Genomic DNA, 25,694 nt, shown 5'->3' with positions numbered 1-25,694 from the left:
ATAAAATAAAGTTAAAAAAAATAAAGGTCCAAAATTGCCTTATGGTAAAAATAAGTTTGTATCATATAATCTTTGACCTTGTCCATAAGAGATGCAAATGTGTGAAATGGCCAGTCCTGAGTCATACGCTGCCCCACTAACATCACAAGTACTCTAAGCAGAGAAAGAGGGCAACTCCAAAGAAAAGCAGGGTATCTTGCCCAACAAAGAAGAGATGGAGAATGTAACAATTAGGCTATCCTAACAAATTTCCACTAGAAATGTTTACAGTGACCTCCAAAGACAAACAATATATTCCGCATTCACTCAACAAACAACATTTTAGTTGCACTTCCTTCAAGGCAGGTGACTCCTCTGACTTCACGTTACAGTTCAGGGCCGTTTCCTCAAAGCGAAATCAGGTTTCTCTTTCTATCCCCAAACTCTACCTGTTTGCAGTAGGCAAAGAGTGCATGGGTTTTGTTAAGTTCCTTAATGATCCTGTGCCCCAATTTTTTCATCCTCCCCAAGAGCAATCATATTCATTTATATTCAAGCATTCATTTATTCATTCAAAAATTGTTCATTGTTTCCAATAACTAAAACCATGACCATGATAACACTAGCAATTCCCATTTGCTGAGTTCCTGCTATGTGCCAGTCAGGGTTTTAAGTATGTTCTGGCTCCCCTCTCTCGCCCACTGTATTGCCTACAATACAAAACTGGCAATCATTTCCCCATGGCTTATTGTACTCCAGCTACACCAGCTTTCTTGCTGTCCCCATGTACCCAAAGCTCATTTCTATGGTAGAGGCTGACTGAACCCTCTGACTAGAATGTTCTTCCCTCAGTTCTTCACACAACTAGTTCCTTTTCGCCATTCAAATCTCAGCTTAAATATCAGATCTGCAGAGAGGCCATCCCCCAACATTCAATGTACGTTACCCACCTATCTAAACCCACTTGCTCTTCACATGCTTTTTCTCTTCTTTCTCCTATGTTTTTTTAAAAGATTTTATTTATTTATTTGACACAGAGAGAGACAGCCAGAGAGAAAGGGAACACAAGCAGGGGGAGTGGGAGAGGAAGAAGAAGGCTCCCAGTGGAGGACCCCGATGTGGGGCTCGATCCCATAATGCCAGGATCACGCCCTGAGCCTAAGGCAGACCCTTAACGACTGAGCCACCCAGGTGCCCCGTTCCTCCTCTTCTTTTCCTTCTCCTTTTAGTTTCATTTACCACACCCTAACTTATCTTGAGTATTTGTCTCTCTTTTTTTTCCCCTCCGTTGACTCTCCCCTTGGAATATAAACATGTGAGAGCAAGGACCTCTTTTATGTTATTTATCACCATATCCCCAGGACCTAGGAACATGCTTGGCACATGGCTGCCATTGCTTTGTTTTATAAATGCATCTCTTCCAACCTTCATAATGATCCCATAAGGTAGATACTGTTACCCACCTCCACTTGATATGTAAGAAAACCAAAGCCAGAAAAGCTAACTGCCTTGCCCAAAGACATATAGCTAGTAAATGGCAAATTTGTATTTAACACAGAGGAATTCTGACTCCACTATTCAGCTTCAAAGCTGGGGTGTTAAACCTCTGTGGCTAGATTCTGTGCAGAGTACTTAGCATAGAACAAAAGAGACAATGTCCCATCATTCACGAGTTTACACTACTCGGAGGTAGCTAGACTTCTACACATCAATAAGTGTAGAATTATAATTATAAATGAGAAGAAAGGAAAGCACAGGATGCTATGGGAAACACTTAAAACCAAGAGCTAATATATGAGGGAGTCAGGGAACTTAAGATTTTAAGGATGTGTAGCTTTAATGCAGGAGAAGGAAAGTGGGAAGCGAGCTTCAGATGAATGGAATGGCATTGGCAAATCCCTGACGCATGTAACCAGTGCCACCCAACAGATAAGAACAGGGCACATAGGAATGTGACTTGTCTTCGTTCTTGAGATACTTGAGCTGGTTGTGTACAAAAAGAAAACAGGCGTCAAAAGGTATATGAAGTATGATATTAGGGGAGATTTTGAAAGATTTTTCAATTTTTTAAAGATCAAATAGGCTATAAATAAATGTAGAAGTAGGAAATAAAATAATTAATTAGGTTGATTTATACCTATCCATTGAATTTCTCCACTCTATAAACCAAGAATAGACCCTTTTTTCAGGGGCCCATAGAATATTTGCAGAACACTGCCTTGCATTATTCCAGAAGCATAATTTCAATCAATAAATCAAGAATCAAGAAAAGTCATGCTGCAGTCTACTTTCTCCATAATCGATGCCATAAAGCCACAAATTAATAACACCACACCAGCACAAACAAATCAATTCAAATAACTTAGAAATTAGAATAATAATAGCTCACATTTACTGAATGTTTACTACATACTTTCAGCATGCTGAGATTTTTTATCTTAATCAGCTCATTTAATCCTTACAAAATCTTTTTTTAAGTAGATACTGTTATTATTACCATTTTACAGGCGAATAAGCTTATGGCAAGAAAGAGATTACATAAGATGTGCCAACCTACTCAGCTAGTAATTTATGTATGTGGGATTTAAACCAAGCAGTCTAATTACAGTGTGTGTGGAGGGGAAGGGTGGGTGGTTTGGTGGGTGGCGGTGTAACCACTTTGCTCTTCTGTCTCTACTCAGTAGTTTTTGGGTCAAAGAAGGAAACAAAAGCATACAAGTATTTAGAAGGAAAAATAATGATAATATAAACAAACTTAGAAAACCAACAAGAATTACTTATGAGCAAAACCTGTTGATAATTGTTGAAGGTATATAAATGGACACACAAGGGTTTATTGCACTATTTCTGTGTATGTTTGAAAATTTCCATGATATAAAGTTATAACTAGAAGAACGGAGATCAAATAATTTTTAAAAATTGTTTCTCTCTCATTCTCTCATTCTCTCTAAAATAAGCAAATAAATCTTCAAAACAAAACATTTTCAGAAACTTGCCGAAAGACCTCAGTCAAGGGAAGGAGAAAAATGGAAAATGGAGTTTGAAACTTTTTTTATTCTGAAGTCCTTACCCTATAGAGCACAGCGTGTGATCAAAATTATATATAATTCTAAACTTTGGTGTCAGAGCACATGTCTAACGTATCTTTGAAAAATCTATCTACAGCATCTGGCATAGCACCCGTCATAAAGTTGGCTCTCAATAAATACTCTGATAGGAACAAGGGAGAGGAAAACTGAAGAGCGGTCAGCATTTTACTTTATATAAACAGTATTACTGGGAATTCAATCCTATTTCCAAGATAAATTATTAATTAACTTGCCCAAGGCTGAGCAGTTTGTTTTTAATGGATTTAAAATTGTAGCCCAGTTATTTCGAATTTTGTGCGATTATATGAACAGGAACTGTGTCCTTCATTGAATTCAACAGCATGACGGAAGCAAGGGGAAGTGGCCCATAAGAGTCAACTGTAAGATTTCAAGGTTATGATTTTTGCTTTTAATTTCTAATCATGTTTCACATCACTCTGAAAAAGTTTTGATTCTGTACCCATTTGTTCTCCCTAGCCTTGAGTCATCTGAAAAAAATAGAGTTCACCTTTGGTTTTATCCAAGTAACTGATGAAAGCTTTATAAAGAAAAACCATTAAGGAATGACCTTAGAGTCACTCTTCTGAAGGACTTAAAAATCTGGTAATTCACACATCATCTTGCCCACAGCAGAGCAAGTAAGACTTTGTCAAACGTTTTGCTGATATTTCTGATAAACTGCACTGATAAAATCCCTATCGTCTGCAAATTTAGAAAAACAACTTAAAAACTAAACTATTAATAATATGATTTGTTCATTATGGCTGCCCACGGGTGTCTAATGGGCCCTACTTTGTTTTCTGTACACTCACGAGTCTGGCAGTAAATAAGCTACCTGTGAATTTTTCCTTCTGATCACAATCAGGTTTGCTAGTTTATAGTTTTTTTTTTAAATGAAAACTGGCACAGTATTTATCTATAGTCAGTTTCTGATACCTTGTCTGTTTGGTAAGATGTGTCACGCATTCTGAAATGTATTTCACTATTTGTGAGATTTGAAAGCAAACAAAACCATTTCTCACAATGCAATTCATTTTTACTTGCGACCCTCTCATACCACATTCTTCTTCTGATTATCATAAAGACTGGCTAGAGTCACTTTTTTCCCTTAAATCCCCAAAATATCCATGCCTTGAGTGCCTCCATTTTTCCTACATCCACGGTAATGTCTACTTCATCTGATGGTAAATGTCATTGAAATATCTTCATTTATCTCATTTTGACACATTTCTCTCTTTCAAGATATATCCTGCAAATATGTGCTTAAACTTTTGCTGTGATGTGGGCAAAGAACACTCTGGCCTTTAAAATATGTACTAGCATTTAAGTGGCTTTAAAATGTTTAAAATACTATCTTGTTCATTATTAATAGAAAAAGAATTTTACTATCAATCCAGCTGAAACTACTTTATTAATTCTGTTAAAAGATTAGAAAAACTGGTAGCCATTCTCTAGCATGTACCTTTTATTTTATCATAATTTCTGATTGCTACAAAATTGAAATAATCTTCATGTCCAGCATTATAATATATGAAATTATAGTTTATCCAAGTACTGGAAGACTACGTAGAATTTAAGAATAATGAGCGCTTTCTGTGTGATGACATATAAAAATCTCTAGGTCATACTGTAGAGCCAAATTAGATCAGCTGAAGAAGAGTAAAAAATCTCTGTTTACATACCTGCATGTATGTGTGAATGTACATTTAAATAAATCTGAAAGATTAAACCCAAATCTTGGAGGTATAAAATGAGAGATGTTTACTTTCTACTATATTAACTTTTTATCATTTTAAATTTTACCACAATTTTACCATTTAACTTTATAATTAGAAAACAATACAGACTTTTTTATACTTGGGGAAACTGTAGTTTCACATTTTTTTTTTTTTACGAATATCTCTTACTACTGAAATCTTTATGTTTTTGGGTAATTTGGGGTTGTTGATACCATAGAAATATTTTCTTCTATTACATGCATATTATAAGCCCTACAACAGTAAGGCCAGGGAAAATCAACAATTACAGTAATTCATTAAACTATTAATATGTGCTGAGCCCTCTGTGTATCATCACATTCAGTCCAAAGCACATTACTTTAGGGAAAACATTATTATCCACATTTTACAAGTAGGGCACAGTTGAGATTCAAATCCTACTCTCTGTGATGTCAAAACTCACGGCCTGCTCTCTACTATCTCATTAAGTGATGTGCATGGTGAAGTTAAGAAGTGCAAAACCAACAACAATTTCCTGGAATTTAAGCCCATAAACTTCTGGTATTTCTTCTGGATAAATTTCCTAGGGCCAAGAAACAGAAGGAGAGAGGGCTTGACCGAGGCGGGATGAGAGATCCTGTCTGTTCCGGTCTTGCAGCACTGACATCTGCTTCCTTGATGAAAACGACGAAGGAGCAGAGTGCCAGATCTATCCATCCAAGGCCTCCCACTCTCCTGCTGGCCATGCTGGACCCCACGGTCACCCTCTCCAGCTGGACCTCCCTCTGACCCCCGCTCTCTTTGAAAGACAACACCAAGAAGGCCTCTTGGACTCTGTTCCATCTTCTGTAACTGCTTGGGATCCTCTGACGAAGAGATCTGATTTTCAGTGGTTTGGTCATGAGTCTTCTCCTTGACTGTCATTTCTAAGATGGATTATTTACGTAGCTAAGTGGAAAAGGAAACTATCTGGGCAGAAAGTCCCTCAGAATGCAGGGGGCAGCCCAGGTTCGTTTACACAGCTCTAGAACGCAAGAAATTTAGGTGAGGAACACGTGACAGTCTGAGAACAAAGCTCTCCCAGACTGGTGGGCTGTCATGTCTAATGTTTCTATAGTAGGGCTTCTCAGCTACTCCTCACACCCCTTAGAGTGCAGAATCAACAAAGTACAAAGATAAAGTATTTCTAAAGTTCAGCAACACGAGACACAGAGTACCTGAAAATGGCCAAGAGTGTGCTGCACCTGTGATTGCATTCGGACAGTAATATATATATGTGTACATTCTGCTGATGTACTGCTTATAGTGAAGTGAAAATACATCCTAAGGTTATCAGTTAATATAGAAGTATATTCAGCCATAGAAAGATGCAGGGGGACAGTCTACAGAATCCCTGCTTATGAAACCTCCACTGCTTTGTCCACTAATAATCATTATTTCTTTTAAATAAGCTTATTTTTTAAATCACTCACATGTGATATGACAGAACTCCTTCTGTGGGGCCTTGGTGCTCCACTAGTCCAAAGGGTTACATCGTCACAGTGAAGAAACATAAGTCAATTTTAAGTATTTTCCCAGGTCAGACATTTGCGCATTGATGATTTCTAAGATACCAACATCAGCAATAAAATACTCTGGTTGACAACGAGGCTTAGAGTATAAAGGACTAGTGCTGAACAGTCTAGCTTATGCTCAGTCTACCAGTTTTTCAAAAGTAAAATGGGGGGGGGGGATTATAAGCTCTTCCACACTTCTCAGGAGATAATCCTATAAATACAAGTGTGGTATATTCTTCGAAAACTACCCAGTCTGGACATAAATCATGTAAATTACATGGTTCTTGAACAACAACAGGTGCACTGGCTTAATTTTTAAAAGACAAAAAAGAGATTGGGGGGCGCCTGGGGGGCACAGTCGTTAAGCGTCTGCCTTCGGCTCAGGGCGTGATCCCGGCGTTTCGGGATCGAGTCCCGCATCGGGCTCCTCTGCTGGGAGCCTGCTTCTTCCTTTCCCACTCCCCTGCTATGTTCCCTCTCTCTCTGGCCGTCTCTCTGTCACATAAATAATAAATAAAATCTTAAAAAACAAAAAAAAGAGATTGAAGGTGGATTATGTGAGCGTTGCTAGAAAAGTTGAGGTCTAACCTCTATGTATATGTGTGTACTTGTGTGTGTGTGTGTGTGTTTATGTGTGTGCACACACACAGGGTAGGAGTAAGGGTATGGATGTACAATAAAATTGTGGTGGTGTGTCTGTACACATGTAAGTATTGGGAACCATATTTTCGAGAGCTCCGACCTAAAGGCTTTTCCCATACCTGGACAACTATGCATTTGGGTGTGAAAGTGGGGTTTTTGTTGCTGCTGTTGTTGCTTAACTTTAAAGTCTGAGATTTGCTGATTTCTACCAGCAAGAGTCTGCTTTGATGCACGAAGCTCTCTTAATCCTACGCAAAATTGATCAGTAAAGGAAGAACCACTCTCATCACCCTGGCCTTTTAAAACAATGGAATTAAGGCAACTTGAGGCTGACTAATTTGCCAGTGGTCAGTCTCCAACTACAGATTGTTCATCAAGTTACATAAAAACACTGCACTTAGTGAAATGATCCAGATGGAGGTTTGGTTTCGGGTAGGGGAGGGGCCAGGAAGAGGGTAACACTTTGATGAGACATTGAATTCAAGTGGCTAAATGCCTTCTCTTCAAATCTTAACACTTTCTAGGAATAAAATTCTCAGTTTCCAGCTGCCAACCAAGAAATTATTTCACACCTCTCGTTCTCACTATCGAGAACTCCCTCCTAAAGCCTCCGCGGTTCCTGAGGTCTGAGCTGGTTGCCTGACCTGACAGTGGAAAGAAACATTTAAGGTCAGCTCTCTTAGTGTCTTAAAAGCCTTTCAGTGGAGGAGGCTTTTCAAAGAAAAAACATTCTGACAGGGAACTTATACTAGGAGGTTTTTCACATCTTGCACTAAAGATCTGTTCCTCTGTTTTCTTTCCCTCCATTCTCTTTGGACCCTGGTGACAAATGTATCCATTCACCAAAAAGAAGACATTAGTCGCTGCTATATGCAAGGCTTTTATAGAGTATTTATTCCACACTTCTGCTTACCGAATGCTGCATAGCAAACCACTCTAACACGGACTGTCCTGAGACAACAATTTATTATACTGTCCCCCGGTCCTGAGGGTTGACTCAGGTTAGCGGGGCAGTTCTCCCCAGTGGTCTCTCATCGGTTTCAGACAGATAGCAGCTGGGGTTGGAGTCACGGGAAGGCTCAACGAGGCTGGAATCCACGGTGGCCTCATTACTCACACATCTGGCCCCCCACTGTTCCAGTCCTCCTTCCCTCTCTCCACATAGTCTGGCCTCTTCCATGGGCCTCTCCACGAGGCTTGGTCTTCCGACAATAGGTGGTCTTAGGATAGTCACACTTCTTACCCGTGCTTGACTTCCAAGAGAAAATAATGAAGATTGCTGGGCCAGGGGAAGCACAAACCTGCACAGGGTCCATTTGGCAACATTATATTGTGCAAGGTAGTCACGGGGCCTGTCCAGGTTGCAGGGTGAGGAGTGACAGACTGTCCCCGTGTGGGAATGACAAAACCACAGTGCAGAAGAGCCCTGGCATAAGAGATTTGCAGCTGCTATCTTGGAAAATGCGGTGTCATATTGGGTGTCTCAGGCATGGAGAGCAGCAGGCGTCTCTGGTTCATGTTCCAGGCTGTGTTTTCAAATCCATAAAGCCACTGGGAATAGCGTCTCCTCCTCATTTCTGCCATCATCCCCACCCACTCTGTTTCTCTTACATAAAAATTTATTGAGTTCCCACAAAGGGCCAGTCTCTCTGGTGCAGTCAAATCACTAATTTCACGTAACCGTCTTAGCTACATGACATTGTACTGAACAGTTCTCTTTGAATGTACCCCTGCTCTATTTTTTTTTTTTTTTAGAAAAAAAAATTAGGGTAAAGATGGTGAGGAGAAATAATACAGGAATTATGCTGCCATGTTAAGGATCTGCTCCCTGCTTCTGATAATTGTGACTACATGAATGCTAAGAAGTATCATTTGTCTGTCCTTTTGATTCTGACACTGCTGAGCACTGGGGACACATGGTGGGACAAGAAGGACATGGCCCCTGCTGTGGGCTGAGTTCTCCCCAAATTTGTGTGTTGAAGTCCTAATCCCCAGGACACCAGAATGTGACCTTATTTAGAAATAAGGCCACTGCATATGTAATTAGTTCAGATGAGATCATAAGGGTAAGTCTTAATCCAATATAACCAGTCTCCTTATAGGAAGGAGAAATTTGGATGCTGGACAGATATGCACAGAGGGAAGACGATGAAGACACAAGGAGAAGGTGGCCAACTTTAAGCCAAGGACGGAGGCCAGGAAGAGATCCTGTCATCACAGAGTTCGGAAGGAACCAGCCTTACCATTGCCTTGATTTCAGACTTCTAGCCTCTTGACTAGTGAGACAATGAATATCTGTTGTGTAAGCCGCTCATTTGGTGGTAAATTGTTGCAATAGCCCTAGTAAACGAATAGAGTCCACATTCTCACAGAGCTTATCAGGCAGGCATTAATCAAATAATTCCAATACCAGGTGTGTAATTACAAAATTGACCTAAGTAATATGAGGGAAGGGAATGGAATTCTGTGAGAGCAGAGACTAGAGAAATCTTTCCTAGGTTGGTGGGTCATGCAGAGTTTTCCCAAGGAAGGGATTCTGGAGGTGAGAGATGAAGAGTGACAAGAAATAAACACAAGGAAGAGGATCATGTCCTGAGTTGGGGGGAGGGGGAGGGAGGCAGGTGTGCAAAGGCCTCTGTCTGGGGACAGCATGATGCAATCGAGAAACCAAAAGGAGGGTGTGGCTTTAGCACAAGGAATGGACAGAGAACAGTGCAAAATAAGAATGGTAAAATAGGCAGAAGAGCCCATGCCTGTGCAGGCCTTGTCAAGACATTTTTAAGTATCATCAGTGAATGAGAATTCCTTAGAATATTTTAAGTTGGAGGTGATGTGATCATGTTTGAGGTCTAAGAAGACTACTCCCACCATTCTCGGGAGGACACTCTGGAAAGGGCAAGGATGGGACGGGGAGGGAGACTGGGACTCAAGGGCACTAACTACAGTGGCCTGGAGGGAGGAGGCCCGTGCAGGTGCAAGAAGTAGCTGAATCCAGACAAGGGCAGCAGTAAAGAAATGGATGCATTTAAGAGATCTAGATGGAGAAAAGAATGAGATTTGCTGAAGGGGTGGCTACTGCTCTTTGCCTTCACTCAGGCAGGGTAAGAGAAGACCCATTTTAAGGGAGAAGCTTATGGATTTCAGACTTGTTGTGTTCTATGGGCCCTGGGGAGGTGCCAGGTGACACGTCAAGATTTACAGGGACCTAAAAAGATGAGCTCTGTGTTAGAGATAGACATTTGCAGTCATGGTCAAATCCATGGTGACTAGAGTGGTGTGTGGGATTGGAGATGGTTAAGAAAGAGCGTTCAGAGTAGGAAGAGACTAGGGCCTACAATGGAGACTGAATCCATTCAACACTTAGATGATTTCAGTCTTACTTTGCTATTACCTCATGAGGAATGATGCTGGAATTTGCATCCAATTACCCCTGCCAAATCATTTCTTAAAAATGGAAGCCTCCAAAGTAAACAAGTATCTCCAAGTTATGGGACCACCTGGGGCAATTGTTAATTGTATGCGCTTTCATTAAAAAAAAAAAAAAGTCAATTGCAGTTTGGTTTTTCCATTTCAGATTACAAAAGGGGAAAATGGTTTCGTAAGTATTTCAGATAAAAATAAAGCAAGAATTGATTTTGCTTTTCATAGCTTAAAAAAAAAAAAAGGTATCTTGAAAAACAACCTATTGCCCACAGGGAGAAAGAGGCCTTATCTGATTATAATAGGGATTGGTTTTTTTGTACACACTGACATTTGGTACAGGCCCTATCTTTGAATCATTCTATTTCTAGCAGCATCGCGACGTTACTTGTAAGTGTTTACTGCGCTGTTAAAATAGAAAGACGTGAAAACATGCGGTCTCCTTCTTAAAGGAAACCCACTGGGGTTGCGTCACTACGTTGGCCCTCAGAAACTGTTGAATTATGTCTTTGTTAGTATGGAGGGAGAGAGAAGCCTGCTTCCTTCACCCTACTCTTATGCTGCTCTTATCAAGCTTGCAGATGTCACAGCTGCTGACTCTAGCTGGGAGAGGGGCATCACTGGCAACAAAACAGAGGACAAAATAGGCCTTCAACAGAGTAGGCAATGATATTCCACTATTACCACAGACCGGCTGTATAATTGGGTAAAAAACGCGCTGTGAGGCCGCATGTCCTCTAGATTGCTTTTAATAATGATCCCCAGTGACAGTAACAGTGGGAAAGTGCTCATTCTCTTTAACTTGGGTGGGAATCTTCACTTCGATAATATGTCACCATATCTGAAAAATTTGCATACCATATGACCTGGCAATTTTACTTCTAGAATGTGAAGAAACTCGTCATGAAATTCTGAAAGTATTCCTCTATGAAAATATTAATCTCTATTTAGCTCTCAGAAGACAACTCTTAGGAACAATTACCTTTCCAACTATGAGACCCAAGTTCAGAAGGGTAACATGATATAATAACTTGCAGCTATTAAAATTACGATGTAAAAATACAATGAAATGAAAATGGTCAATATGGAAGAGCAGTTTACAAATAAGTACACAGTGCAGCAGTTTTGTCCATGTGTGTGAAAATGGCTATTTATTTTAAGAAGTTTGAAACTGTATGCACTAAATTCTTCGTCACTTAAGTCTGAGTGTTAAATATACAGAGATTTATTCCTCTTCAATCCTGCAAAAATATTGACTTGAGAAGATTTACAAAACTGTATCTGTCACTTGCACCTCAGTTTAAATAAGCTTATTACCTCCTTCCAGAGAGCAAAGTTTGATGGGTCCAAAGGAGGATGAACAATAGCACAATAGGGCACCTGAGAGGAAGGTCAAGTGCATTCATGCAGGCTCAGGTGGCCCACAGAAACCTGGGACTTGTCTCTAGTCTATCAGTCTGGGGAGAGATTGGTAGTAATTTAGTCATCTAAGAATTCTGCTCAGGTTCTTGGCATTTAACAGTTCTATCAATGGATAAAAACATTTGGAGTTTATTATCTGTTTTTAAGCAGATCCAAATGGAGACCCTACCTCCTATTGACCGAAATGTGTCATAATGAGTACAGATCTGTGGTACATTTGTATATTGCATAGACTCTGGCCTGTTAGCTCTGTTGGTCTTCATGTGTTTAAAATAACCTGGACTATCTTGAATCTCTTCCTTCTCTTTGACATTTTCATCATTTATTTATTTCCATTGGGAAAATGCATTTTTGTGGAGGTTATCATTCAAACAACCTAGGTATTAAGTTTAGACAGAAGATTAAAGTAGAATTAGGCCCCATCGCTATGATAAGTGCCCTGCTTCTTCTAATACTTTTATTACCACTAATCCTGCATGAAGGAGAAAACATTTATTGGTTATCTCTTACGATTCAGGTGTTTTATATAATTAAATTACATGTTAAATAATTTATATGTATTTCATAAATTATTATAAGCAACCCTTTAAGGACAGCAACTAACTCTTGTTTGCAGGTGAGGAAACCGAACCTTCAAAATCCCAAGCAATGTGCCCAACTTCACACATCTGCGAAGGTTGGAACTGTATTCAAAGCCTGGCCTTCCTCAACTCCAAGGTCCCACTTTCACCTTCTATGCTCTCTATCTGGATTTTTAGAAGAAAAAAAGAGACCCTTTCATGCACTGTTAACACTAGAATCACTATTGCTATCACCACCAGCTAGAATGGGATCTTTAGGGGCCATTTTCAATAATAAAATGCATCACTGTGGCCAAGCTGACTGCCTCTCTCCTGACTTTTTAAAAACAATGTAAGGTCAATCACAGAGTGTTTGATTCCTAGGTGATGTGTGCTGTCTAAAGCACTCTCAGATAAGCCCAAAGTTGCTCAAAATTCTCAGACACCCATCTCCACTTTCCCTGGCACACCTGTCACGTCACACTTGAGTTTATTTCCACCGTCTGGCCTCAGAATCTTTGCGTTCAAGTTATTTTAGACAACTGATGATAAAGTAGCACTCAAGTCAGTATTTTGGATGATTTGAGGTTCTTATTTACCTTCTCTTGGTCGACTTTTTTTAGTATCCTGTAGGCTTACACATAGAAATGACAACCTGGGTTGAGTCTATTTTCACTGCACTTGACAAGCTCACTGGACCGAAAGACCTCCAGCCTAGGTGGGAATAAATACGCTGAAATGTCTAAATTACTTAAACATATTTCCTCTCAATCAGAAATGTGAGTTCTCACCAGGCCTGTTGAATGCGATTGGCCATTTTAGTTAAGGCCCACTGGAAGGAAAGAGAATACAATATTTTTAAGAATAGATGAACAATATCTTTGATATCATATCTGCTCTCCCACACAGGGATTTTCTGTTATAAATTTGGTGGGGCTGAGAGAGAAGCAATGGAGACTAGGGGAGAGCCAAAGGGAAATATATTTATATTTTACATATACTATATTATTTACATTATGTAAATGAAATTGGGAAATGATTTAGTTGCTTTCTCAAAAAGTCAATAACACCAGTTACTATTTAAAGAATATTTAAAAGTATAAGATATATAATCAATAACAATAACTAGCATCTATTAAGCATGTGCTATGCACAAGGCACAGTGTGCTTCACACATACACACACACACTTATATGTATACAACTCTCCCAGGAGCCTAGTGAGTTCTCATTTGACAGGTAACATAACTGAGACTCAGAGAGGCTATAAAATAAAATCATTCAAATACACCGGGTCAGGAAGTGGCAAAGCCAAGATTATAAACACAGGTCTTTGGCTCTGCAGTGGTAGTGTTCATCTATGTACCATGTATCTTCCCTGATTATACTTTGCTGGGTACCAGAGTTTCTCAAGTTATAGCCTGATGTTACCTATATTAAATTCACCTGGGGTACATGCTAAAGCTTAATTTTGGGGCTCTACCTCTGATCTTCCAAATTAGAACTCCCGAGAGGCAAGACCCAAAGATCTACATTTTTAATTTGCTTCTTGGGTGACTTCTTTAAAATGTGAGTATTTGAGAGCCAATGTGGTTAGAAGGCAAGTCCCTGACTGTTAATGTGACAGTCACAGTGGAAAGACCATGGTAAGGGAAGTCAGATGACCTGGGTTTTAATCCCACCCTGCAAGTACCTAGTTCTGTGACTTTGGACAAGTCCCTTCACTTTTCTGGGCTGCATTATCACATCTGTCAAGTGATGATGTTAGATCAGACGCCTACTCTAATATTTTTTTTTTTTTTTTTTTTTTAAGATTTTATTTATTTATTTGACAGAGATAGAGACAGCCAGCGAGAGAGGGAACACAAGCAGGGGGAGTGGGAGAGGAAGAAGCAGGCTCATAGCGGAAGAGCCTGATGTGGGGCTCGATCCCACAACACCGGGATAACGCCCTGAGCCGAAGGCAGCTTAACCGCTGTGCCACCCAGGCGCCCCTTTTTTTTTTTTTTTTTTTTTTCCTACTCTAATATTTCTTAGATATTTTAAGTAGACCTTCACAAAACAGGACAGAGTTCTATGATAGTCTGCACTAAGTTCCCTTTGTAGGGCCGGCCACCGCATTTCAGAGAGACTTTCCCTACGTGGAGCACGGTAAAGGCTGGCCAGTGCCACTGCCACGCAACACTGTGACCCGGCAGCAAGATCACGTGGCTACTTGTTCCGGGGACTCTGTGGCTCTTGCAGGCACAACTGAAGATAGGTGAGTGATGGCTGTCATTCCAAATGTGCCAGCGTTGAGGCACAGAGGTAATTTTTTGGTTTTTCTCTGGCCAGCAGCATATTTTCATAGAAAACAAGCAATATTTCCTGTTTGAGAAAGCAGGGGGATTTTAGAACTGACACCAACAGCTCCCTAATTTATTTCAGCAAAGAGGTAATCGTGTCCAGTCTCTGAAACTATTCCTGCGGATCCACCAGCATGCATTTCATTTGTGGCCCACACAACCGTATTGGCCTTTACAAGAGAAGCAAATATGCCCTCAGCGCCTGCTTTGTATTGGCAATTAACTGATCTGTGGGCAGAATCCGGTATCTGCATATGCAAATGCACGTTTAGCAGTGCACCCTAGAACGCAGGGACACATTTCATTTTGCAGGCATATTTTGGGAGCCTGGAAGAATATGTGGTCTTTGTCTTAATCGGCAGTGGCTTATCCAGTGTTTTCCATACCAACATGTTTACTAAATGAGTGTTTGATCTTTCGGTCCCAAAATAAACAGCTAATGAATATTCATGCATATTGAATGCAGTCAGAGAAAAAGCCAAGAATAGAACATCAGAGTGCCTACTCCTACTCCCCATCTGTAACCATTAGGAAAACAGGACTACATTGCCACTAGCTAGGCATGGAGTCATTCATTCAACAAACAGCTATTAATTGCACATTATGTACAAGCCACTGAAAAAAACAATAGAGGCTTTTTTTTTTTTTTAATTTCAAGGAGGACAAATTACCTGAAAGTAGAAAATAATGATTTAAGAGTATTCATTCAACAAATATTTACTAAGTACGTACTACACATGAGACCCTGATATAGGCACTGAGGCATCAAGCTCTTAATTTTTTAAAAGTGATAAAAATCATTTCCCTTACAGAGTTTATGTTCAGTTTGAGGAAGACAAAGAACAAATGAGTATAAAATATACAGTATGACTGATGATGGCAAGTACCGTGCAAAAAATAAACAAGTAGAAAAGCGAATATGGGTGCTGTGAAAGGACACTAATTTAACCTGGGAAATGAGGAAAGTCTTACAAAGAGGGTAAAATATGAATATAGATTTGATGGAGATACGGGAGTGAGCTACAGGGGTGTCAGTGGGAAGAGTATTCGAGACCTAGGAAATTTTGAGCGCGGTGCGTCTGAAGAAGGCGAGCACTCAGGAATTTAGGAGTATGCGAGGGAGGCTAGCGTAGCTCACGCAGAGGGAACACGTTTGAAGAGAAAAGCTCAAGATAAAAGGATGTCAGATCATGTAAGGCTTATAGAAGATATAAAAGCCTTTGGCTTTGACTCTGAGTAAGATGGGAGGCAATCGGGGTTTGAGCAGAAAAATGATTCAACCCGGATTTTACAATAATGTCATTAGCCTGTGAGCTCAAAGTAGACTGTAAGGGCAAGGACAGAGGAAGCAAGTCCAATGGGGTGGTGTGGACTATCATCAGGTTAAGGAATGATGAGGGTTGATCAGGATAGAAATGGTGGAAATGATGAGAAGTATCTGAATTTGGGATACCTTGAATGCGGAGCTCATAAGATTTCTTGAACCATCTAACGTTTCATTTTGAAATACAATACACATGCAGAAAAGTGCATCAAATAGAAACGTAAAATTTATTACCAATGCAATATAATGTAATATACGTAATATAAAGCAAACCCCATGTATCCACCACCCAGGTTAAGAAATAAAACACTGACAGCACTCGAGCTGCTCCACTCAACAAGTCCGAACAAAGACTGATTTAAGTAGAGTCATGGGAGATATAAAAGAGACGCAATCATACTTACAGAAGTGAAAAGGACAGTGTCTGAAATAAAAAAAAAAATTCACTAGGTAGGATGAACGGCAGAAGACACAGTGCAAAATAAAAGAGTAGTGAACTTTCCAAAATGGTGTCTTTAATGAAAAGCGATAGAACTACATTCTTAAGAAACATGACGGACATCTTCCAAGAGAAATAAAAGCTCTTCCTGAGGGTTCTGTCACTGCCAGGGGAAATATTCTCTTCACAGTAGAAAACACAGATTCAGAGTGGATTGAGACTGTTCTTGTTCAGTCCTGGTATTCAATCACAGTGGCTACAAATTCCAGAGAGCAGAAGAAAGTATTGGCCAAACATTTCTTAGAAAATTGCGATAACCTAGATGGTATACAAGTTACGTGGTTTTGGCTACAGGGGAGTCTCCTTCCAAGACACCGTTGGCTCGAAGTGCCTGCTCACTTGGTTGACGTCACAGGAACAGATACAGTAGCAGGAATTGCTCTAATTAAAAACATGGAACAAAAGATCCTGTCCCAGGCTATTCTGTTCCATTGGCAGAAAAACAGTATCACAACAGCTTGAGGGAAAGACCATGACAAAGATGCTTTTGCACACAGAGTAACACAGTTTTCATCGGTGCCTGTATCTGTGGCCAGGGAGAGCTGTACCGTTTATAATATGTGTGAGACAATAGGGGAGGAAGATCTAAGACATTCAATGGTAGCAAACTGTACAGAGGCACCACTAATAATTAGACCTGATTCTTGAAATCTTTTTAACAGTATATTAAAGATTTTAGATATTTTAGTAAGCAATGCCCTGTTACTGAGAATTCAAAGGACAACAAGCTGCTGCCATGTTATCTTAGAGTCAGTCAAGGGGATGGTATAGATAGACCTCACGTGAGATTGCAGAAGGTATAAACCAAAACAAACAAACAAAAACCAGAGTATTAAAATATTTCCTTTGGTCCTGGTGAAGCTCCGCTCCAGAAATTAACAAGGTATCCCTTGAATTTTCCCTTCAGGCACTGTATGGTCTTGGGATTAATGTCTTCAAGGACGCAGGTGCTCATCCCAACAAAAGGCCCAGAAAGGGCTGATTATCTTTACATGGGACACGACAGGAAAATTCATTGCACTTGAGAAAAAGATACCTTGAAGAATTTGGTCATGGTCTTCTCTGTACTGTCTTCAAGAGTGGGAAGATGGCAAGGAGCTACTCACATATGATGAAGAAAAAATGCAAAATTAAAGAATGAGCCAGAAACGGAATCCCATGAGGCCTTGCTTTATGAGTAGATACGTGAGCACACGTGTGTGTGTGGGCCTGCGTGCAAGCAGGCATCCGTGGGTGTATCTAATACATCAAGTTTATTGTACAGATGTATTTCTTTATGTTCTATGATACATTACAGCCATGTTATTTGTTGGTTTATGAACATACTGTCCTTTCCATTTTTTCCCCCAAAGTTTAGGTAACCTCTAATTAGAAAATGTATTTAATCATGTAAAAGATTAATGTTGAAGAAAGCTTTTTAGGGCCCTATGCCAACAGATAGTAATTCAATCTGGTACTGATCTCACAAATAACAGAACTGAGAAACTTTTATATAGAACTGGAGATCACATGAAACAGATTTGAATAAAATTACCATGATTGCTTTATGTTTATATTTAACTTGTATTTTTATACAAACAAGATTGTGAAAGATACATTTAAAGCTTTAGTGACTTAAGAGTCTTTCCTACTCTTCATGATTTTTGAGTGCAGACTTCTAAAAAAATATTTGAAAACAAATTACATTGCCTTTTTTTCCCATTAATCATTACATGAAGTGCAGCCTTAACAAAGTGGCTTGTGTCATTAAATGGTTTGAAAATTATGTTAGAACAAACCCTGGAGAAAATCAGGCTGTAAACTTACAACACATGGGAAATGTTGGGTAAGGAATTAGTAGGAAAACTCATTAAGTCCTAGTGATGTAGCATCTTGTTATACTCTAGCTGGTGAGAATGCTCCCCAGGATGGACTGTGTGCCTCTCTTCCCAGCACCACTTGCAGGGACATCGATACTGGCTTGAAATCAGTCATGATGGGAGCATGACACCATGCAAACTGGCAAATGCCACTGATGACGGCTTTTTTTTTTTTTTTTCCAAAAATCCGTTATTAAGCATTTGCCCATAAAACATTCGGAGAACTATGAGTCCACACACTATGCATTGTGGGTATCGAGATGAAAGACACCCTAGATACAGTTCCAGAGGAGACAGAATCTGAGATTAAGATGTCTGTGTAGGAAGTTGTCCTAGCCCCGTCTTTCATTTTCTGTAGTAAGATGCTTCGACATGTGGGGCCTTCCCAATACTAGAGGGGCTGCCCAATTTCTAGAGATAGTAACCAACCTGACTACAAGTGTGCTTTTTAAACGCAAACCTAACAATCCAGAATCCATACCCTCAACCACCTGTCCTCACCACCCCAGGGCTAGGTACTGGGCGAGAAAGGGCAGCCTCTGTGGCAGTCAGTGGACACTTTCACAAAATTTGCCTCCTGTGTTCCTTCCCTTGAAAATCCCAGTAACATTTCTTGCTCAGAGGACCTCCTTCTCCCACTGCCTCCTGACTGACCCCAGTGCTTCTCTGTGTTGCCCACCATGGTGCAGAGGGCCCCCTCTTCTTGAGAACTGAGTGACAAACTACTTTTCAGTGGCAATCATTTCCTTCACACCTAAATAATAAAATCTTTATTAAAACAGTAGTTTCTTGAAGAACATTCTCATGGTCAACACATTGGAGAAAGAGATAGAAATAGAGTTGGGAAGAGAAGATTTACCCATGATTTAGTCCCAAGAAAGGCCTCAGTCAATCCCATAGAAATGGGATGGTCCTTCTAAGGCATTCCGTTTGAGGCAAAGGGCCCAGCTTTCACAAGCCTGTGCTGATCAGGGTAAGGTGTGTCCAGACTGGAGACAGAGGGCTTAACCTCAGCTTTGAAGAAACCCTTTGGCTGGTAACATCACCCAGAGAGGGATTCTGCTAAGTGCTGTGAGCCGCCAATATCCTCAGCAGCTCGGGAAGCTCTTCCGTTCTCACAGGGGCTGGGGAACTGTACCCCTGCACCTACTACATAACAGGAGGATAAAATCAACGACCAACCCTAGCTCTCAAGATTCATGAGCTTTCTGATGGAGTCAACGTCAGCGAGGAGAATGAATGCTGTTGTCAAAAAGGTGCTAAAAGTTCATGCCAGCTGCAAAGTCAGATATGTCCCTTCAACCTTGGCAAAAAAATAAATGTAAAATAAATTAGCCATTTACAACTCTGCAAAACCCAACATTCTGTGAAGATTTATCAGCTGGACCATGAAAACAATTGACTATCTTCAACAAAGAAATTAAAAATGAAGATTGGTACAACTGAACTCCAAATAAAACAGGCTTCAAGAGTAGACAAAATGTGGAAATAAAAGTTGTTGGATTTCTGTGTCTCTCTCTTTCTCTCCCTCCTTCCCCGTCTCTGTCTCTCTTTCTCTTTCTCCCCTTCCCTCCCTGTCTCTGTTCCTGTCTCTCTCTCCCTTTCTCTCTCTCTCCCCCCCAATTTGACTCCATAATTTATCATTTTGTAAAGCTGGTGACTGGCCCGAGAGGCTAGGACAGCTCCTGTCCAAGGCTGATGAACTTCTCATCCCCAACAACAGTGAGCACAAGGGCATGACACCGCTGTGGCTTCTGAGCAGCAGTAGGGTGTGACGCTAAGGAAATTCTCTGTTTGTCCTGGACTGTTTTCTCTCTAGCAATTAGGGAATAAAGGAAGTGCGATCCACACTTACCACTCTTCCATTTTTCTAATAAGCCATGAAAGAAATAAAATACACCCCCAAATTAAACCGATACCATGGTTGAGCCACAAAGCCCTATAGGTTTTTCTGTAAAACGTAAAGGAAACCGACAAAAAAGAATGGGCTTTATTCAAAGAAATTTAGCACATTTATACAGGAAAAGAAAAATGCCCGGAAATTTCCTGGGAATTCACAGAAACAAGTGCAGATGAGGAAAAGGAGCTCTAGCCGAGGAAATGGCGGGAAGGAAAGACCACACTTCCTTATGACTAGTTGAATATGTGGAGGTTTGTCTAGGGACATGTTCTCTAAAACATGTTGTCGGAGTGCAGTGGTTTACTTGCTTCTTGATGCTTTCCTCGCATTATATTCCAAATACCTAGACAGCTGCAAATCCCTTACCTGGTTCTATACAATCTAACACATATTTATTGTTCTGGTCCTGTGCTTGCTGCCATTAAAGACACAAAGTTAACAACAGCTAACATATTTTCAGTATATACCATGGACTAGACCCTACATAAATCTTTTTATACTCTCACAACAGGCCTTTGGTAATGAGCTTATTATTATCTCCATTTATGGATAAAAAAAGTTAACACTCAAAAAAAAAAAAAAAACCCCACAAAAAAACAAAAAACAAAAAACCAGCTAACACTCAGGAACATTAAGTCACTTGCTTAAGGATTATGAGCCTGTAAGCTGCTAAGACGAGAACCACGGTCAATCTGATAGCAGAGTTTGAACTTTAAACCATTCTGCTATACACTGTCTAGTCTCTAGTTTCTTTTCTCTTTGCTTTTTAAAAGACTGATTTATTTATTTGAGAGAGAGTGTGCACGTGCGGGCACAGGAAAGGGGAAAGGTGCGGAGGGATAGGGAGAGAGAATCTCAGGCAAACTCCCTGCTGAGCTCAGAGCCGGACGAGGGGCTCAATTCCACAACCTGAGATCACGACCTGCGCCAAAATCAATGGTCAGACACTTAACCGACTGAGCAACCCAGGCGCCCCAATCTCTTTCTATGAGGAGAGATTCAGTATTACTAATAGGATTCTAGAAGGAAGGAGAAATTGATTTTGTCCTTGAGAAACTAGTTGAAATTAGGTAGTTAAGATAGTCATGGGGGGGGGGATGTTCACACAAACACAGAGATTTCATAATATTGTAGGACATCTTTTGAGAACACAAGTTGGTATTATATCAGCAATCAGTAGAAGATAATATTGGGACAAATTATAGAAGCTCTAGATATTTACCCTTCCCTTGGTTTAATAACCGGATTTTACAACCAGACAAAAGTCTTGGTCCACAGTTCTTAAGAACGTCCCTATGAGAAGACGTGCATTAAAGGAGATAAGAAGCAAGTTATTGCCTTAGAAAGTATGATTTTTGGTGTCATCTCTCCTCTGAATCTCCTTATGTACTCTCAGGCCTGCCAGGACCAATCATGATGGCCAGGAAGCAGTTACCCCTCACAGTCCAGCCAATCTATGACTTCATTTCCTACCCAGACTATGCAATGGATATAAAGACTGGAGGCCATATTGAACGGGTATCTCTAGCTAGCCTGAGTCATACAAATGGACTTATGGAATCCTGACTAGGATTAGGAGGTAGATCAACATGTCATCCTGCTAATGGGGACCTAACTTCTCATTTCCTTTCTTGGCTGAATTCTGGAGGCCACATGTCCATAACAGAGAAGACCATGGGGCAGAGAGAGAGAGAAGACACAACATGTGAGGTAGCCCAAATTCCAAATTAGGAAGCAGCAGAATGACTTTTATTCCATTTAGCATCTCAGCTGCCCTGCATCCCCTCAGAAATAACAAACAAAAAATCAACCGCCCTCTTTGAGAGAGTTAAAATGAAAGCAGAGCAGACATTTTTTGGTTGCTTCTCCAGCATTTATCTCTCCTTCCTGAGCAACAGCACTAGTTACTACTTGTTTGTTTGTTTTTACTAGCTCATTGTTTTTCTATTCTCAGCTATGGGACTTGAACGGGATGGATAACATCATTAAGGCAATTATCCTATGGCATTTCCCTGGTCACAATAATTATTTAATGGATGAGTGTGGCACGCCCTCAAAACAAATGATAACCAGAGAAACAGTAACTCCTAAAAGGAAACATAGGAAACCCTTGACATTGGTCTTAGCAATGATTTTTGGGTATGACACCAGAAGTATAAGCAAAAGGAGCAAAAATGAATGAATGAATGAATGAATGAATTAAATTTTAAAAAGTTGCAATGCATCAAACTGAAAAGCTTCTACACAGAAGAAGAAATAATCAACAAAATGAAAATGCAACATACAGACTAGGAGAAAATATTGCAAACCATGTATCTCATAAAGGGTTAATAGCCAAAATATAGAAGGAACTCATATAACTCAAGAGCAAAAAATAAATTACCTGATTAAAAAGTGGTCAAAGGATCTGAGTAGACATTTTTCCAAAGATAAACAAAGGCCAGCAGGCATAGGAAAAGATGCTCTACATCACTGATTACCAGGGAAACGCAAATTAAAACCACAATGAGATACCACCTCACACCTATGACAGTGGCTATTATCAAAAAGATACGAACTAATATGTATTGACAAGGATGTAGAGGAAAAGTATCCCTTGTATGCTGCTGATGGGAATGTAAACTGTCACAGCCATTACGGAAAACAATATGGAAGTTCCTCAAAAAATTAAAAGTAGAACTACCATATGATGCAGATATCCCACTTCTAAATATATCTCCAAATTCCAAAGTAGGAAGAAGCCATGGATGGATAAATAGATAAGAAAGTTGTGGGATATATATGTGCAAGCACTCATGCACGCGCACACACACACACACACACACACACACTGGAGTATTTACTAGTCTGCCATAAAAAAGAAGGAATTCCTGCCATTTGTGACAACACAGATAAACTTGGAAGGCACTATGCTAAGTGAAATAAGTCAAAGACAAATATTGTATAATCTCCTTAAATGTGGAATCTTAAAAAAGACAGAACTTACAGAAAGAGAATAAAATGCTGTTGGCCAGGGTGGAGAAGTGAGGGAGTGGGGATAGAGGAAGTGGGTAAATGTGCCTAAAGGGTACAAAATTCAGTTATAAGATGAATCAATCCGGGGATTTGAAGTGCAACATGGTGACTCTACTGAGCAGTACTGTATGTGTCGTGTACTTGAAGGTTGTTAAGAGAATAGATCTTAAAAGTTCTCAACACACACGGCAATTATGTGAGATGATGGACGTGTTAATTAACCTTACTGTAATTATTCCACTATATATATAAAATCAAATCATCACGGTGCACAGCTTAAATTTACACCAATGTGTATATCAAATGTATCTCAATAAAGCTGAAAAATATTAAAAAATTTATTTTTTAAAAAAACTTTTAAAAATTTATTTTATTGACACAGAGAGAGAGAGTACAAACGGGGGGGGGGGCAGCAAAGGAAGAGAGATAAGCAGGCTCCACACTGATCAGGGAGCCCGATCTGGGACTCGATCCCAGGCCCCTGGGATCATGTCCTGAGTCGAAAGCAGATGCTTAACCAACTGAGCCACTCAGGTGCCCCTAAAAATTTTAAAAGAAACTGAAAATCCTGGGAAAGCAAAAATTCTTCTTTACCATAATGTAGGGGTTAAAAGGAAACCTTCCATATTTTCTTCAGGCTTTTGTAGAAGGATGATAGGAGGTTTGAAACTGCTCTAATCCTTTTCCTACTAGAAGGCTAGGAAATTAGAGGAAACATAATTGAGATATGTGGTCAAATCTGAGGTCAGAATCAAGTAATACCTTATACCAGTTTTCATGTTTTTCAATTAGGAGAGCCAGTAAATACTTTTTGAGAAGCTGGCCAAGTACATTTTCCTGTCTGTAGCCACAAGAAGTGACCATGGCAGGCCCCATCCTGGTTTACCGTATTTAGCCCTTCTCAGGTCTTATAGAGAGCTGACTGCACCTGTCTACAGTATGTTGCAATGTAACTGGACTTGCAAAATGCTCAAGAACATGTCAAAAACATGCTTGTGACACTAAGAAATTTTACCAAGGCCCTAGGTATGAGATCTAGTTAATACCATGTGAAAGGTAAGGTGATGCTTGAAGTTGCCAGATGGTACTAGAGGCTTGGGAAGTCTCTCTTAGAGCTTCCTGGCATGACTTCACTGAAGACAGAGAGATCACCAAAAGCATCTCCCGTGAAGAACTGGGAAACTCCAAATACCTTGCTTACTGATTGTTCTGGCGTTCTAGACTATGCTCCAGTGAGAACATATCAGTTAGGTAATCACAATAATGCCTAAGTTCTGCTTGATTTGTGTCTCAAAGGGGTCATTTGTGCCAAGGCTCTAAATCGGTCAACTGTGAGATGCACCCAAACAATTCAGGATAGACAGGTCCAAGATGAAGACACGTGTGTTATAAATACGACTGCTGAGTGTGTAACTGTGACACCTGAAGGTCAACTCAAGGCACAGAGAAATGGAATTGTCGCACAAGGTAAATCCACATGGACAGTCATCTCAACCACTCTTTTAAAAGAGCTCTCAACACTTCTGCAACATGGACGGCACTGGAGGAGATAATGCTAAGTGAAATAAGTCAAGCAGAGAAAGACAACTATCATATGATTTCTCTCATCTATGGAACAAGAACTAGGAAGATCGGTAGGGGAAGAAAGGGATAAAGAAAGGGGGGGTAATCAGAAGGGGGAATGAAGCATGAGAGACTATGGACTATGAGAAACAAACTGAGGGCCTCAGAGGGGAGGGGGGTGGGGGAGTGGGACAGACCCGTGATGGGTAGTAAGGAGGGCACGTATTGCATGGTGCACTGGGTGTTATACGCAACTAATGAATCATCGAGCCTTACATAGGAAACCGGGGATGTACTGTATGGTGACTAACATAATGTAATAAAAAAACATTAAAAACTAAATAAATAAAGACATTATGCTGAATTAAAAAAAAAAAAAGCGGAGCTCCTTCGGCATCAGGGAGATGCGGTCTACGTCTTCCCTGGGCTGCTAACTCCATCAGTGAATATATGCCCTGCCTCTGTTCACACGCCATAGGAAAGGGAGATCTGAGGAGATGTTTCTTATTGATTCCTCACAAGGCAACTCCCCTCCATCCCCTGCTTTCTCATTAGTTCCCATGAGCCACCATAACACCTTCTCACCTTTCCTTTCAACTTCTTCCTCTTCCGTAGCCTCTCTCTGCTTCCTCTTGGTTCTAGAGTCATTAGGCCTTCCCTCTCCTTAGGCTCCTTGTATTACCTGGACCGTTCCCTACATTCTGTGCCTTGTTAAATCTTCCTTATGTTTCGGTCTCTGCCGAAATGACCCTTCCTCAGCTAAATCAGGTGTCCCTGCTATCATCAGTCACTGCACCCCATACT

The 25,694-nt window shown here is 40.3% G+C and overlaps 1 pseudogene; it reads left to right on the top strand.

Annotated features, from left to right (window-relative positions):
• LOC113254906 (nicotinamide phosphoribosyltransferase-like) overlaps positions 1 to 17,734 on the top strand; it is a 63,794-nt pseudogene extending 46,060 nt beyond the window's left edge.
• Positions 17,735 to 25,694: the final 7,960 nt, after the last annotated feature.

Source organism: Ursus arctos, unplaced genomic scaffold, assembly GCF_023065955.2.
Source record: "Ursus arctos isolate Adak ecotype North America unplaced genomic scaffold, UrsArc2.0 scaffold_5, whole genome shotgun sequence".
Classification (NCBI taxonomy): Eukaryota; Metazoa; Chordata; class Mammalia; order Carnivora; family Ursidae; genus Ursus; species Ursus arctos.
Note: the sequence above shows the minus strand (reverse complement) of the source record. Positions and strands in the feature narration are given on the sequence as shown.